This window comes from Siphateles boraxobius, unplaced genomic scaffold (genome assembly GCF_051911475.1).
Source record: "Siphateles boraxobius isolate OS27281-9 unplaced genomic scaffold, OSU_SipBor_1 63, whole genome shotgun sequence".
NCBI lineage: Eukaryota > Metazoa > Chordata > Actinopteri > Cypriniformes > Leuciscidae > Siphateles > Siphateles boraxobius.
The window spans coordinates 1339845-1355510 of record NW_027509190.1 but is presented as its reverse complement, the minus strand read 5'-3'; the positions used below and the strand labels follow the sequence as shown (position 1 = coordinate 1355510).

The 15666-nt window shown below is 38.6% G+C and overlaps 1 long non-coding RNA gene and 6 other non-coding genes across 7 annotated transcripts in view; 6 read left to right on the top strand and 1 right to left on the bottom strand.

The window, feature by feature from the left end:
- The window catches only part of LOC143719415 (uncharacterized), a 694388-nt gene that overhangs the window by 462067 nt on the left and 216655 nt on the right, over positions 1-15666 (bottom strand). The window lies entirely within an intron of this gene.
- On the top strand, positions 11217-11289 carry trnav-aac (transfer RNA valine (anticodon AAC)). Its single transcript has one exon. It is a non-coding gene; the product is annotated as a tRNA-Val (tRNA).
- Positions 11677-11749, top strand: trnav-uac (transfer RNA valine (anticodon UAC)). The gene has a single exon. It is a non-coding gene; the product is annotated as a tRNA-Val (tRNA).
- On the top strand, positions 12418-12490 carry trnav-cac (transfer RNA valine (anticodon CAC)). Its single transcript has one exon. It is a non-coding gene; the product is annotated as a tRNA-Val (tRNA).
- trnav-cac (transfer RNA valine (anticodon CAC)) lies at positions 13260-13332 on the top strand. The gene has a single exon. It is a non-coding gene; the product is annotated as a tRNA-Val (tRNA).
- On the top strand, positions 14340-14412 carry trnav-cac (transfer RNA valine (anticodon CAC)). The gene has a single exon. It is a non-coding gene; the product is annotated as a tRNA-Val (tRNA).
- On the top strand, positions 15417-15489 carry trnav-uac (transfer RNA valine (anticodon UAC)). The gene has a single exon. It is a non-coding gene; the product is annotated as a tRNA-Val (tRNA).

Sequence of the window (15666 nt, the reverse complement as noted above, 5' to 3'; positions counted from 1 at the left end):
TGCCATACGGCAACAACGTACAACAGTGGAATAAAAAAAAAATAAAAAAAAGCCATTTAAATTAGATTTTTTTCCGTAATAGCCTACAAATGCATTGGCAGTATGACAAGTCATTTTAATTTCTATTCATTTTCATTCATTGCGTTATATAACTTATAGGCTCTTGTCTGTAGGCTATATATTTTTCCTCCCATAGAGCCTATTATTATAAAGAAAAAGCTTAACGTCAATGCAGTAAGACGATGATATAAAAACTCAGTAGCCTAGCTACACCTTATTAAACATGCAACTCACTATATTGCACGTTAAGCATTTTATATTGGTTTTCTATGGGTGTTTTTCATAATCTGATTTAATCTGTTTGCCTATACATACAGTGTATACTTTATTAATACGGTAGGTGTACTAAATGTGGTGCTTCAATATCACTCACTTTGAGCGTAAATGGGGAAGATCGCTCGATTACGCTGCCATTGTCTGTTTTAGCAGAATACTGCCATCTAGTGGTTGCAGGTTTTCTCAGGCAGTGTGTGTGGATCGTGCAAGGCTAAACCGGCGAAATGAAAGTCTCAAAATCCAAATTAATCATTATAGGACCGACTCAGAAACGAGCCAATGAATGCACGCGTGTCACCTGATCCACAAATGCACATCTTACTTGTTGCATGCACAAATTCTGAGCTACATTAATACAAAATCGAGGTTTTGTATTAACAACTATGTGTCTATTTGTACAAAATGCTGCACATTCATGTGATTCTGGATTTTGCACACACAAGTTGTATTGTATTAGTTTAAATGTAGTGACGCACATTTGTGATTTTGTCAAATAGATGGGTAGTTGTGCACACATTAATAACTAGCACCAGGCCTATTCATTTGTAGTTGTTTGTGTGTGGGTTGTGAAATGCTTAAAAACCGCGAAAAGAAAGTCTCAAAATCCAAATGAATCAAATGAGATCGACTCAGAAAAGACGTCAATGAATGCACGCGCGTCACCTGATCCACACATGCACATCTTCTTTGTTGCATGCACAAATTATGATACACTAATACAAAAGAAAAAATTTGTATTCACAAAAATGTCTCTATTTGTACAAATTGCAACACATTCATTCAATTTTGTATTTTGCACACGCAAGTTGAAAGGCATTTGGTTGTGGATAGTAAAACATTTCTGCAACATTAATCAGGTTCATTGATATCTGTGCTTGCTCGTGTTAATCATTTTGATACTATATTCATCCCATACATAACCTCATATCCATTTTATCACAATATGTTTCACCTATATCACCATGCATCTGTTATTGTCTTATATTTTTATTTCTCAAATTTAAATTTTTATTTCTTTAATTTATTTTAAGAAGGTTTTGAGGACATCCAAACGTAAGTTATTAAGAGCAATATTAAATGAATTTAACCCAAAAACAAATTTTGTTATCCTAATTAAGAAATTATTTTCTGTATATTCTTTAAATTATTTCTCTTTTCTGCATTTGACCTCTGCTGTAGCTTCTTCTTTCCTTTTAATAAACCTGGGATTGTATAATAATATTGTTGGCTCTGTGACAAATGGTTTGTTGTGTTCCTAGATCCTTCAATGCTGATGCCCTGCACCATAGCAGAGTTGAGCTGATCATCATCTCTATTGATGAACCATATGATTAGTAAGTAAAACGTCAAACATACACTAATTGTGTTGGTACAAATGTTTATGTCTCTTATGTTCACCAAGACAGCATTAAACATTAATGCCGTTATATTTGTGTGACGTCATTTGCGGTCACAGATTTGGCTGCCAGTGCTCCTCTCTCACACATACTGAGAGAGAGAGAGCTACAATGAATTCAGCCATCCATCATTTTATTATAATAATAATAATAAATGTGTTTTAAAATGTATAATGATTATTATTATTTATGAAAAAACCTACAATATGGGCAGTGTATAAAAAGAAAATGATGTAAGAAATCGTAATTAAGTAAAATTATAATTATTTTAAAGAATTAAATTGCATCTGAACTGTGACTTTTATGATTTATTTTTTGTTGGTGGGTTGGAAAGTCTAATAAAATGTGTTGCACTTTACATTCTTTACTCTCTCTGTGCAGTTTCAAATGTTATTTTACATATTTATGAATCACTTTATTAACTTTGGGTTAATAACATGAAAATAATTATTCCTTTCTCTTTTTTTAGTGCCGATTATCATCCGATTTTTGTAAGTGCAGTCATCTTCTGAATTGCCATGTTCAAACCATATGATTAAATAATTTATTTAAAAAAACAATTTTTAATTTGTACAGACATGCAATATCAAACTCATATTCATTGATGTTTCTTCTTTTTCTCCCCTTTTGTCTCAACAGCAGCTGAATAAACCAATGGCTCTTTTAAGAGCCATCCAAACATAACTGCATTAGCTTTGTAAGTATATTTTTTTACTGATAGATTAATTAAAACTACATCATGCAGCAAGTTAGTCAACAGTGATGTTATGATAAAGACATTAATGGCATATAGTCTTAAAAATGGTCTATTGACCATGGTCCTAATTGAATGAATTAATGAACAACGTCAGACCTGAGAGCAACAGTCCTGCAGAGTTTTGCTCCAACCCTAATCAAACACACTACTACAGAATGATGAGTTTTTGAAATGAGTATGATTAATTTGACTGTTATTGCAGGTTTTCTGGGATCTCCAGCTGAATGTGATCTCCACATCAAGACATCAGATGCTGACCTGGAACTGCAGATGTAGCCTAACTGTACACCACACCAACCCCTCTGCTTTTGCAGATGACTGATTACTATCATGTTAAGGTATTATAATAGCAAAACTTATCACCTGTGACAGGTTTTTTTTTTAGGAATTGCTAACTTTTTTCTCTTTTTGTCTCTCACAACTATGGAAGCTTGTTTCCGCCACTGAATAAAAAAAAATATATAATAATAATTGCGACTTTTTATCTCACAACTGCGAGATATGAAGTCAGAATTGTGAGAAATAAAGTCGCAATTGCGAGATATAAAGTCGCAATTCTGAGAAATAAAGTCGCAATTGCGAGATATAAAGTCGCAATTCTGACATTTCCATTACACGAGAGTAGATGTTAAACCTCATGCTGATTTGTACTTGGATTTGTACTCGGCTTTCGCCAATATAAGCACATACTAAGACGTAGCTTTACAGTAACCTATGCTTCTCTCTCTCCATCTCTCCATCCAATTTACACTTCTTTCCATATGGTGATGTGAATCTCCTTCTGTCCGGTGTTAACGGCTGCAGTGTACTTGGCGCGTCAGTACACACAACGGCTGCAACTACAGTGTGGTCTCCCCAGTGGACCAGCATGACAACCGTCTGGATTGAGCTGAGTAGGGGACATCTCTAGGGTCTTCAAGTGGGCACCTTCCGTCCTCAGTGTTTCATCGACTAGCCCACGACACCTCAAGAGGGCTCGACAGTGACTCTGCCGTCCTAGAGTCACCCCCCTCCGTCCCCCACTCAACTCAGCCCAGCTTACTGACCTCTACATCCCTCCTGCTGCTGAGGTTGCTCCTTCCTCGTAGTTCACGTGTGACCTAACCGCAATCTCACAATCTCTCCGCAACCCAACCATACGCGCCAACCCGTTTGACTAAGGCTGTCGAGCCCCACTGTCTTCGTTAAAGTAGTTTCAGTGGCAACGGTTCCGTATGGCATACTACCTACCACAAAACACAATATCTGCCCAAACACCAACCCTCATTCACGCAATATACACAGGAACGTAATAACTGTAATTACTATGCAAACCATACAAATAAACCAACAGACTCTTAGAGTTTTTCAAGAATTCTACGAGACCGTAGCGTGGCGGCCTGTTCACAGCCAGCCAGAATCTTTCCGTCTCAACCACAGCTAGTTGCTGCTCCGCTCTGCTGCTTCAGATAAGTTCTTTACTGTGCGACGCAACTCTTGGCCACTGAATCCGACGTCTCTGAGGAACCGGGTTGTAGAGTGTGCCACAAATCCTCGACAACCCACTTCCATTGGATAAACCTGGACTCTCCATCCTCGCTGTTCTGCCTCAGTGGCCAGATGAGCATACCGCAATTTCTTCCTCTCATATGCCTCATCTACAGCATCCTCCCATGGCACTGTTAACTCTATCAGTTGAACAATGTGTTCCAGACCGCAAAACAATATCTGGTCGGAGGTTAGTGGTGGCAATCTCAGGTGGAAAAATAAGCCGTTGATCAAGATCAGCCAGCATTTTCCAGTCCCTAGCAGCTTCCAGTTGTCCTGGGCGAGAATTGGTTTTAACACCTTTTCTAGGTAGTTGCTCGCCTGGGCGGAGGAATATTGTCTTCTGTGTGTAATGTTTTGCTAGAACAGGTGGCAACTTATTGGTCATGTTGCGCTTGCCTTCCAATGCTAAAGCCAAACACCGCAGTACTTGGTCATGGCGCCAAGTAAACCGACCTTGGCTAAGAGCCACCTTACATCCTGTCAAAATGTGCCTTAATGTGGCAGGTGATGAACACAAAGGACAAGAGGGATCCTCTCCTACCCAGAGGTTTAGGTTCTGCAGTGATGGGAGAACATCATATGTTGACCTGATAAGGAAACTGATCCTACTATCTTCCATTGACCAAAGGTCTTGCCAGCCCATCTTGCGTTGTTCCACACTCTCCCATCTCATCCACTCTCCCTGCTTGGCCTGGGAAATGGCCTTTATAGATCTCATCCTCTCCTCCTGCTTTCGCACCTCGTTGACTACCAGCTTCCTCCTTTGAGCTGGGCCTGCCTTGTGCCATTTAGGAGGAGCTAAACTGAGCCCAAAACCCCCTCTTCCATGCTGTACCTGTCCCACGATATCCCCAATTTGAAGGTCAGCCTATGCCTCTACCACAGATTTCTTTGCTGACCACTTCCTACCAGTTTTTTTAACACAGGTGCTGCCTCCCTTACACATTTGTTGCGTGACTCTACTAAGGTCATTTCCAGTCTGACCTTGGCACACTTAAACTCCTCGGTTAACGCAGAGACTGGCAGCTGCAATATTGCTTTACTATAAAGTCCCACTCTGCTGAGGCAGCGTGGAACTCCCAACCATTTCCTGATGTATGAACTTATTAACGCTTCCAGCTTATCCACTGTTGTCAAAGAAACCTCGTACACAGTCAGTGGCCACAGCAACCTCGGCAATAGACCAAACTGAAAGCACCAGAGTTTTAGTTTGCCTGGTAGAGCGCAGCTGTTTATGCTCTTCAACCCTTCTACTGCTTGTCGTCTAACTTCTCCCACTCGAACTGTGTCCTTTAGATCCCCATCGTACCATCTCCCTAGACTCTTCACTGGCTTCTCAGAATCTGTTGGTATTGCCTCACCATTAATGAAGAATGTTTTATCTACCACCTTTCCTTTAACTATCGAGATGCTCCTTGATTTAGAGGGCTTAAATTGCATTCTTGCCCATTCAATATTATCGGTTAACTTACCCAATAACCGATTAGTGCAGGCTACTGTTGTAGTCATGGTTGTCATGTCATCCATGTATGCTCTGATTTAGAGAGCTGCATTGGGATTGAGTCCCGTTGGGTCCCGCATATCTCGCGGGAGCGGGCGGTTTGAACTTTGCTGCGGGCGGGAATGGGCGGCTAAAATAAAACGCGCGGTAGCCTAAGCGTTTTAGATGTCCCCGATAGCCTAGCCAGGCTACTATTCATCTTCCTGATCAGTGCGTCAGAATGCTCAGAATACATGCAGGCCAGGGAAACGAAACAAACAACCCCATGAATCTCTTTAATAATAGCAATACAAATACGTGTTTTTTTCCTGCGGGACGGGAGAAGACACAAAATCAATGATCAACACGCAATTCTGACTTTATAACCTGCAATTGCGACTTTATATCAATCAATTCTGACTTTATATCTCGCAATTCTGACTTTATAACACGCAATTGCGACTTTATATCACGCAATTCTGACTTTATATCTCGCAATTCTGACTTTATATCTCGCAATTCTGACTTTATATCTCACAATTCTGACTTTATATCTCGCAATTCTGACTTTATAACACGCAATTGCGACTTTATATCACGCAATTCTGACTTTAAATCTCGCAATTCTGAGAAATAAAGTCAGAATTGTGAGATAAAAAGTCGCAATTACCTTTTTTATTTTTCATTCTGTGGCGGAAACAAGCTTCCATACACAACACAAGTTACACCTTTTGAAATTCTTGATTGTAGATGTACACATCCTACAAATCACTGACTGCTCTGGGCCAGGTTTCACGATAACGATGTAGGCCTTAGCTCTCTACGTGCGAAAATCCCAAAAATGCACTTAATGAATTAAATTAATTAAAAACAATTTCACCAGAATATTTATTAAATAATAAATAATCTGGTGAAATTGTTTTTAATGTACGTTTTTCAATATCGTGCAGCCCTAATATTGAGCATAGCTTAAATTGAACCTGGAATGATCATTTGTGATACCAGATGAGATGGATGTATGATAGATTTTGAACTGTACTATTTTTATTGCAGGTAATCTGGGATCCCCAGCATCAAGGCATCAGATGTTGGCCTGGACAGATGTACCTGTACACCAGACCGACCTCTGCTTTTGCACGGATGGCCGATTACCACCATGTTCTGTGAGGTTATTATTATAGCAAAACTGAGCACGTGACAGTGGAATTTGTAGGTGTAAAGAAGTCACACATCAGTAAATTTAAAGTCACAGAGAGAAAGTTTCAAACTTTCTCTCTCACAAACAACACAGTAGTTACAGCTTTTCAAATTCTTCATTGGAGGTGCACAAATTCTATTTGACAAATCACAATGAAAGAAATTAATATGCTCACATTTTAGGTGCGGTCACACAAGGGGTTTGAGCATATGACGTCACGCTCTGCAGCGTCTTTTTTATAAACATGAATTCAACATGTAACTAATAGTATTATATAGAATTTTGCCATGGGATTGTGTGTATTGTGCAATATTTTTTACTCCTTCTCGCAGATTTTGTTCACACCTAAAGTGATCGCAGATAAAGCCGCCTCTCAGTACTAAATTGAGTTTTTTTTGTCGCTGCTTATTGACTGTAAACAGTAAAATACACACAAAATAATGTCAAAATGCTGGTCTTGGTGAGTATTCAAGTAAACCCAGTCAGTTATGTTTTTAAAAAGTTGAGAAAGAAAACGTGTGTAACAGTATAATGGATCATTGTATCAGTTCTTAAAATGACATCAGTTATATTGGATGATAGATAAATTATGAGATAATATTAAAAGTATCTATAGGATACGAAGAATTTAAAAAGGTGTAACTGATGTGTTGTGTTTGTGAGAGAAAGGAACATTTTTTTTTCGAAAACTTAACATCTACAAATTGCTCTGTTTTGCTTTAATAATACTAGATATAATACAGTGTATGCATTATTTGAGAGGATACATTTTGATCATGTTTTTTCAAGCACATTTTATCAATGCCAAACCACATCAATCTTATTACCTACTATTTATTTTGTATATAATCAATATACAGTACCGGTCAAAGTCTCTTCTGCTAACCAAGATGCATTTATTTGATAAAAAAATACAGACAAAAAAAAAACGTTATTTTAAATTGTAATTATATTTCACAATATTACTGTTTTTTATGTATTTTTGATCAAATAAATACAGCATTGATGAGCAGAAGAGACAAACACATTTTTTAAACTTTTGACTTGTACTGTATAATCAAGTGATATGTAATAAGTACCAAGGGCTGGACCCTGTTGACCCAATCAGCGTTTCTTGTCCAATGGTCGGTCAGTTTACTTTTCTTATTTCATCCTTCTCAAGGTCATTTAATAATGACTTTTCAGTATAAATCTCTTTTTTTGGCCCATTTTATCTGTCAAAGAAAACCTGCTTAATTATGCACACCTGAATAAAGATATCCTCATTAACAATTATATATCACTTATAAATTATTATATTAAAAATGAATGGTAGTTATTCAGAATGATTAGGTTTGGAATTGATAAAATGTGCTTGGGTAAAAAAAGAATGATTAGACTATAGATAGACTTAATAAATGTGCAATATTATAATAAATAGGCATGCACTGTAGATATACTGTATGCAAATATAACAAAGGGACATAAACAGATGAATATTCAGGGCTGCAAACTTGTTACCTTTAAGTAAAAATCACTGTTTTGAATCCAGAATAGATTATGTGCATGATTTGTGTAGATCCAATTAGTTGTGAAAAATGTGGGTTACATATTTGTCATATTTACATCCCTGATATTACAAGAGCAAGGAACATACATTTTAATTGCGAAGGTAAACCAATTTATCTGCTATATTCTTCTGTCCTCTATTTTTCAATGGTAAAATTTATTGATACATATTCTACTAAACAGATGTCTTTATTTTGTGGAACACAAAAGAAGAGTCACATAGTCTAATTCGCCATTATTTTATTTTAATTTACAGAAAAGAGAAGTGATAATAGTAAATTGTGACTAAGGCTGTCAGTCTCTTAACTTTCTGCTTTGCATCTCCTTGTGCCCCACTGAAAATAGAAGTCATATGCATTTGGTTCAAAATAACTGAGTAAATATCACTTTTAATTTGTAACTTGAGACTATTTATATTAGATTATGTTATGGAGAATATTAATGTTACTTGTTCATCATTGTGTCAGTGATTTATTCGCTGACTTAAGCTCGCTTCTTTTGCACGAAGAACAACATAGTGAGGAAACGCGTTTGCCACTTTAGGGCCACTGTAGAAACATGTCGATAATGCTAGGATAAGCCTGTGGTGTGTATTTAATTTACTTATATAGCCTACTTTCTGTGTAGGCTATTTGAGTGTAAATGCCATTTCTATATTTGTCTTAAATAGAGAAGTCTTGTATGCTCTAAAACAGTATATGTAAATTTATATTTTGTATAAATAAAGCAATGATAACTGAATGTGATGTTTGTGTGTTTAATACATTATTACCATGCAGGCTAACTTATTAAGTGATATTTTTAATTGTACAACATCGTTTCACCCAACTGAAATCAACATTGTTTCAACATTAGGTAAGCAAACCAATTAGATTGATGTTATGTTGAATATGTGTTGATTCTATAACGTCGTTTCAACTAACTTAAAATCAACATCGTTTCAATGTTAGGAAAGCAAACCAATTGCGTCGATTTTTCGTTAGTTTTGAATGGTGTGTCTGACGTTGATTCAACGTTAATTCGATGAGCAAAACGATGCCGGATCAACGTCGGAGATCAACGTTGTTTCGATGTCACGAGAAACGTCGTTTCCACGTTGATTCAATGTCAGTTTGCTATCTGGGCATTTTGTTGACTAGTTTTAAATAGATTATTAACTGTTTACTGTAGCCTAAACTATAGACTACTGCCACATTGAATAAGCTTTTGTTCACCAATTTCTGCTCAAATGTTAAATATATTAGGCTATGTTTGTTTTGTCAAAAATAAAGTCATCAACTAGGATGCTATCATAGTGTTTGTTCCAATGTAGGCTTTATTCAAACTAATGAATCCTTAAATTTGAAATATGTATGATAAAATGTACACTTTAGTTTTTACAAAGAAATATTACACTGGAAATATTGTTATTTTAATTGTTGCTGTAATTGTAACCTTTTTAATAAAATAGCAAATAATATATTTACAAGGTAGATGTAAACAAAATCTTAAAAGGTCAATATAAGCCTTCTCTTCAAATTATTTGTATTGTGTTTTATTAGTGACAAATTTGGGGAGAGGATACATATTCTAAACTTTCTGAAAATACAGTATGAGAATTAACTACACAATTACTAGAAATGTTCACCTTGGATATTATACAATTTGCAAGCAAAAATACAAGTGGAAAAATACTATTTTTTTATAGATGTTTCCAACTGTGAACCAATTTTGTAGTATATATACACATTTCTTTTCTTGTGTCCTTGTATTGTTTCTTGTGGCTCAGTGACACACCTGTGAAAAGCTCATTATGCAGGCTCATTAAGCAGGTCTTGTGTCTTCACAGGTGTGAATCAGACCATTATACATGAGTCACGCCCATTTCGCATATTGCCTTTCCAAACAAAAAGTGTTTTACTAAATTTAAATCAATGTATTGTTTTATGTGAATGATTTGGAAGGATGATTTTCAGATCATTTTGAAGCAAAAATCCTAGGCGAGAACAGCAATTAGTCAAAAGTCTTGTGGACACATATTTAGTATGTGTTTTGTGGCCTTATTTCAGAGACTTTAAGTTTTAGTTTTTTCAATAACCATGCATAAACAATATTCTCTCAAAAATACAAACATGTACATACATCTTGCTAACATATTATGGTAGCCCTGTTTGTGCTATATAGAGTGAATTTACACCTTTGCCATTAACATGTTTATAAATAACTGAAAAAAGCTCAAATGTTAGAGCATGTCAGAACACCTCCAGAACCCCAAAAACACTTTGGACCCCAGAGGGTTAACAAGCGTGCACCTAAAGATTTATGTCTGCCACCTGAAGACGTGTTTCCGTAGTGCAGAGGTTATCACGTTCGCCTCACACGCGAAAAGGTCCCAAGTTCGAAACTGGGTGGAAACAGTGGGTGGTTTTTGCAAAAATTTCGTATGCGATTTTCTGTTGAGCAGGTCAGTACACTTGCAGGGATGTTTGTGGTTTAATCTCTTTAGAAAAGGACAAAAATAAAACAAATGACCGTTGAGGTTTCCTGTACAGTAATAAAAAATGTTTGGTCTGCAAACAAAATTAGCAGCTTTTTGCCATTTTTAAAACACTGGGCAGTCTATAGTTTCAGTCGCTTTTGAACAAGCGTACCCCAGAAGCGGTGGGACTGACGTCCAAATCAAGTTTCGGAAGTTCAGTGGTTATCACGTTTGCTTTACACGCGAAAGGTCCTCAGTTCAAAACTGGGCGGAAACAAGTGGATGCGTTTTAAATATAAATGCTGCAATTCGCTACAAAACCCTTACTTTTGAGACGGGTGAAGGCCATCGTACCAAGGAGCTGTAGGCAGACTGCCATGCCGAATGACACTAGGTGGGTGCCGAATGACCTCTGTTCTGTTGTTTGTGGAATTCACAGACTGTCACACTGCTTGCAGAGCAGATTATGGGAAGGAGCCATCTTCTAAAAAGCACATGCACCTCATCAATAGGTTTCTGTAGTGTAGTGGTCATCACATTCGCCTAACACGCGAAAGGTCCTCGGTTCGAAACCGAGCAGAAACAGTGGTTGGATTCTGACAGAAAACTTTAACTCTTTGCCACGCTAGGTGGGTGCAGCGCTCATTTCCTTTATATGCTTTTTAATAAGCGTGCACCTAAAGATTAATGCAACCTGAAGACGTGTTTGTAGTGTAGTGGTTATCACGTTTGCCTCACACGCGATAAGTCCCCAGTTCGAAACTGGGCGGAAACTGTGGGTGATTTTTGCAAAAATTTCGTATGCGATTTTCTGTTGAGCAGGTCAGTACACTTGCAGGGATGTTTGTGGTTTAATCTCTTAGAAAAGGACAAAAATAAAACAAATGACCATTGAGGTTTCCTGTACAGTAATATAAAATGTTCGGTCTGCCAACAAAATTAGCAGCTTTTTGTAGTTTCCGTAGTTTCCAAGTTTCCGTAGTGTAGTGGTTATCACGTTCGCTTTACACGCGAAAGGTCCTCGGTTCAATACTGGGCGGAAACAAATGGAGGCATTTTAAATTTAATGCTCCAATTCGCTACAAAACCCTTACTTTTGAGACAGGTGAAGGCCATCGTACCAAGGAACTGTAGGCAGACTGCCATGCCGAATGACCTCTGTTCAGTTGTTTGTGGAATTCACAGACTGTCACACTGCTTGCAGAGCAGATTATGGGAAGGAGCCATCTTCTAAAAATCACATGCCATGATATCACGTTCGCTTTACACGCAAAGGTCTTCAGTTCAAAACTGGGCGGAAACAAGTGGAGGCATGTTAAATATAAATGCTGCAATTCGATACAAAACCCTTACTTTTAAGACAGGTGAAGGCCATCGTACCCAGGAGCTGTAGGCAGACTGCCATGCCGAATGACCTCTGTTCTGTTGTTTGTGGAATTCACAGACTGTCACACTGCTTGCAGAGTAGATTATGGGAAGGACCCATCTTCTAAAAAGCACATGTGCCTCATCAATAGGTTTCTGTAGTGTAGTGTTCATCATGTTTGCCTAACACGCGAAAGGTCCTCTGTTCGAAACCGAGCAGAAACAGTGGTTGGATTCTGACAGAATATTTAAACTGTTTGCCACCCTAGGTGGTAGCAGCGCTCATTTCCTTTATATGCTTTTTAATAAGCGTGCACCTAAAGATTTATGTCTGCAACATGAAGATGTGTTTCCGTAGTGTAGTGGTTATCACGTTCGCCTCACACGCGAAAGGTCCCCAGTTCGAAACTGGGCGGAAACTAAGGGTGGTTTTTGCAAAAATTTCGTATGCGATTTTCTGTTGAGCAGGTCAGTACACTTGCAGGGATGTTTGTGGTTTAATCTCTTTAGAAAAGGACAAAAAGAAAACAAATGACCATTGAGGTTTCCTGTACAGTAATATAAAATGTTCGGTCTGCCAACAAAATTAGCAGCTTTTTGCCATCTTAAAAACACTGGGCAGTCTATAGTTTCAGTCGCTTTTGAACAAGCGTACGTTAGAAGAGGTTGGAATGAGATCCAAACCAAGTTTCCGTAGTGTAGTAGTTATCACGTTTGCTTTACACGTGAAAGGTCCTCAGTACAAAATTCTGTGGAAACAAGTGGAGGCATGTTAAATACAAATGCTGCAATTCGCTACAAAAACCTTACTTTTAAGACAGGTGAAGGCCATCGTATCAAGGAGCTGTAGGCAGACTGCCATGCCGAATGACACTAGGTGGGTGCCGAATGACCTTTGTTCTGTTGTTTGTGGAATTTACAGACTTTCACACTGCTTGCAGGGCAGATAATGGGAAGGAGCCATCTTCTAAAAAGCACATCCCTCTCAACAATAGGTTTCTGTAGTGTAGTGGTCATCACATTCGCCTAACACGCGAAAGGTCCTCGGTTCAAAACCGAGAGAAACAGTGGTTGGATTCTGACAGAAAATTTAAACTCTTTGGCACGTTAGGTGGGTGCAGCGCTCATTTCCTTTATATGCTTTTTAATAAGGGTGCACCTAAAGATTTATGTCTGCAACCTGAAGACTTGTTTCCATAGTGTAGTGGTTATCACGTTTGCCTCACACGCGAAAGGTCCCCAGTTCGAAACTGGGCGGAAACTGTGGGTGTTTTTTGCAAAAATTTCGTATGCGATTTTCTGTTGAGCAGGTCAGTACACTTGCAGGGATGTTTGTGGTTTAATCTCTTTAAAAAAGGACAAAAATAAAACAAATGACCATTGAGGTTTCCTGTGAAGTAATATAAAATGTTCGGTCTGCCAACAAAATTAGCAGCTTTTTGCCATGTTAAAAACACCGGGCAGTCTATAGTTTCAGTCGCTTTTGAACAAGCGTACCCTAGAAGTGGTGGGACTGACGTCTAAAGCAAGTTTCCGTAGTGTAGTGGTTATCACGTTTGCTTTACACGCGAAAGGTCCTCAGTTCAAAACTTGGCGGAAACAAGTGGAGGAATTTTAAATGAAATGCTCCAATTCGCTACAAAACCCTTGCTTTTGAGACAGGTGAAGGCCATCGTACCAAGGAGCTGTAGGCAGACTGCCATGCCGAATGACCTCTGTTCTGTTGTTTGTGGAATTCACAGACTGTCACACTGTTTGCAGAGTAGATTATGGGAAGGAGCCATCTTCTAAAAAGCACATGCCATGATATCACTTTCGCTTTACACGCAAAGGTCTTCAGTTCAAAACTGGGCGGAAACAAGTGGAGGCATGTTAAATATAAATGCTGCAATTCGATACAAAACCCTTACATTTAAGACAGGTGAAGGCCATCGTACCCAGGAGCTGTAGGCAGACTGCCATGCCGAATGACCTCTGTTCTGTTGTTTGTGGAATTCACAGACTGTCACACTGCTTGCAGAGTAGATTATGGGAAGGAGCCATCTTCTAAAAAGCACATGTACCTCATCAATAGGTTTCTGTAGTGTAGTGTTCATCACGTTCGCCTAACACGCAAAAGGTCCTCTGTTCGAAACCGAGCAGAAACAGTGGTTGGATTCTGACAGAAAATTTAAACTTTTTGCCACGCTAGGTGGTAGCAGCGCTCCTTTCCTTTATATGCTTTTTAATAAGCGTGCACCTAAAGATTTATATCTGCCACCTGAAGATGTGTTTCCGTAGTGTAGTGGTTATCACTTTCGCCTCACATGCGAAAGGTCCCCAGTTCGAAACTGGGCGGAAACTGTGTGTGGTTTTCGCAAAAATTTCGTATGCGATTTTCTGTTGAGCAGGTCAGTACACTTGCAGGGATGTTTGTTGTTTAATCTCTTTAGAAAAGGACAAAAATAAAACAAATGACCATTGAGGTTTCCTGTACAGTAATATAAAATGTTCGTTCTGCCAACAAAATTAGCAGCTTTTTGCCATGTTAAAAACACTGGGCAGTCTATAGTTTCAGTCGCTTTTGAACAAGCGTACGCTAGAAGAGGTGGGAATGAGATCCAAACCAATTTTCTGTAGTGTAGTGGTTATCACATTCGCCTAACACGCGAAAGGTCCTCGGTTCAAAACCGAGCAAAAACAGTGGTTGGATTCTGACAGAAAATTTAAACTCTTTGGCACGTTAGGTGGGTGCAGCGCTCATTTCCTTTATATGCTTTTTAATAAGCGTGCACCTAAAGATTTATGTCTGCAACCTGAAGACGTGTTTGTAGTGTAGTGGTTATCACGTTCGCCTCACACGCGAAAAGTCCCCAGTTTGAAACTGGGCGGAAACTGTGGGTGATTTTTGCAAAGATTTCGTATGCGATTTTCTGTTGAGCAGGTCAGTACACTTGCAGGGATGTTTGTTGTTTAATCTCTTTAGAAAAGGACAAAAGTATAACAAATGACCATTGAGGTTTCCTGTACAGTAATATAAAATGTTCGGCCAACAAAATTAGCAGCTTTTTGCCATGTTAAAAACACTGGGCAGTCTATAGTTTCAGTCGCTTTTGAACAAGCGTACGGTAGAAGAGGTGGGAATGAGACCAAACCAAGTTTCCGTAGTGTGGTGGTTATCACGTTCGCTTTACACGCGAAAGGTCCTCAGTTCAAAATTGGGTGGAAACAAGTGGAGGCATGTTAAATATAAATGCTGCAATTCGCTACAAAACCCTTACTTTTAAGACAGGTGAAGGCCATCGTACCAAGGAGCTGTAGGCAGACTGCCATGCCGAATGACACAAGGTGGGTACCGTCCAAATCAAGTTTCCGTAGTGTAGTGGTTATCACGTTCGCTTTACACGCGAAAGGTCCTCGGTTCAATACTGGGCGGAAACAAATGGAGGCATTTTAAATTTAATGCTCCAATTCGCTACAAAACCCTTACTTTTGAGACAGGTGAAGGCCATCGTACCAAGGAGCTGTAGGCAGACTGCCATGCCGAATGACCTCTGTTCTGTTGTTTGTGGAATTCACAGACTGTCACACTGCTTGCAGAGCAGATTATGGGGAGGA